This window comes from Propithecus coquereli, unplaced genomic scaffold (assembly GCF_000956105.1).
Source record: "Propithecus coquereli isolate 6110/MARCELLA unplaced genomic scaffold, Pcoq_1.0 Scaffold165, whole genome shotgun sequence".
NCBI lineage: Eukaryota > Metazoa > Chordata > Mammalia > Primates > Indriidae > Propithecus > Propithecus coquereli.
Genome location: NW_012141080.1, coordinates 1,322,043 through 1,324,060, shown reverse-complemented (window position 1 = coordinate 1,324,060; position 2,018 = coordinate 1,322,043).

The window sequence follows — 2,018 nt, the reverse complement described above, 5'->3', positions numbered from 1 at the left end:
CTTGAACTCCTGAGCTCAAGTGATCTTCCTGTCTCAGCCTCCCAGAGTGCTAGGATTACAGGCATGAGCCACCTCGCCCAGCCTAATAACTGCTTTAAAATCCTTGTTGGGTGGGCATGTATAACTATGTATAACTTTTGTAAGTTGGGGACAAGACAATAAATTTCTAGCTTGTGTGTTTATTCTTTTCTCCTCCTAACTATAAATTTGGGCATGAAGGAAACCAGAATATGATACCCTGAAATATGCCTCTTTGACATGAAAATTATTTTTGAGCTGAAGCCAATTAAGAAAGAGCAGAGGAAGAGCTCTCTCTCTATCCCCTTTTTCTGCCTAAAGACAAGATATAAATTACCAGAGTAATCGGCAAACAAACTTTACTCCATTCATTTCTCCCCATAAATTTACCTTCCATTGTCTCCCACCTATGGAAGCCCGAAATTGCTTTCCTTTGTCCTATCATTTCTCCACAAATGTATTGTTTTGTTGAAGATGTTATACAAGCCAGAGTTCTAAGCCGCTACTTTAAGTTACTTTTCATGAGATTTCTCCTGCTTTATATACACTGTACACATTAATAAATCTGTCCATTTTTCTCTTCTTAATCTGCTGGAGGGGAAAAATTATACTTCCTTTGATAGCCATTAAGTGAATCTATGAATGAATATATGCTTTCAGAACCATTTAGAAATATTCTGTATATTTTAAAAAGAAAAGCTTTAGCAATTAAATTTAACAGTTTAATTGAGCAAAGAATGATTCAGCAGTAGAGCAGCCCCCAAAACCAGAGTGGGTTCAGAGCGACTCTGGGGCTGCCATGGGGTAGGATAACATTTATGGACTCATAAAAGAAAGTGAGGTACAGAAACAGCTGAATTGGTTACAGCTCAGTGTTCCTCTTATTTGAACATGGTTTGAACAATTGGCCACTTGTGATTGGCTTAAACAGTGTGATTGGTACAAGAGTAGGTGACAGTTAGGTTACAGTTCACTACTTATGGAGGAATGTTTACGCCAAACTTAAAATATGTAAGGAGGCAACTTTGAGCTAAACTTAATTTAAAAACACTTTTCACTTAGTAGCCCTTTGTGTTGTCCAAATTTCTTTTACCATGTGATAGATTACCTATTATTGTTTTTTCAATTCCCACAAGCCAGGGATATTAGTTTTAACTAAAATTTTTTTTCAAAGAATCACTCAGTATTTAATGATGATGTACCTGGGTATTCATTAGCACGGAAAGCAATTCAAGATGTATTTAAGTTTAAACATCTCATCTATATCTAAATAGATAAAGATTTTACACAAAGTTAATGACTTCTCTGGCTAGAGACAATTTTTCTTTTTTGCTTCTCTGCATTGTCTAATTTTATGGAATTAAATATGTAATACTTATGTAATAATGGGAATCACTCACAACTTTGTTCATTCTATTTCATGATATTAATATATCCGTTTGCTTATTAAAGAATATTCTGAGGCGGGAAGATCACTTGAGGGTAGGAGTTTGAGACCAGCCTGGGCAACATAGGGAGATCCTGACTCCACAAAAAATTTAAAAATTAGCGGGGCATCGTGGGGCGCGTCTGTAGTCCCAGCTACTCAGAAAGCTGAGGCGGGAGGGTCGCCTGAGCAGGCGAGTTAGTGGCTCTGGAGGCTGCAGTGAGCTGTGATGGCGCCACTGCACTCCCGCCTGGGCGACAGAGCAGGAAGCGAGGCCCTGTCTCTAAAAAAAGAAAAAGAAGAGAAAAGGAAAGAGAGAAAGGAAAGAAAGAAGAAAGAAAAAAGAAAGGAAGGAGATAGAAGAAAGAAAAAGGAAGGAAGGAAGGAAGGGAAAGGAAGAAAGAAACAAAAGAAAAAAGAGAAAGAAAAAGGAAGGAAGGAAGAAGAAAGAAAAGAAAGAAAGAAAAAAAGAAATGGGAAAGGAAGGAAGAAAATTCCTTTCTCTTCTGTATAGCTCAAGGGCAGCTTCCGTAGGTGTCAGGAAAAGTAGGTGTTAATACTGGCTTTGGTGACG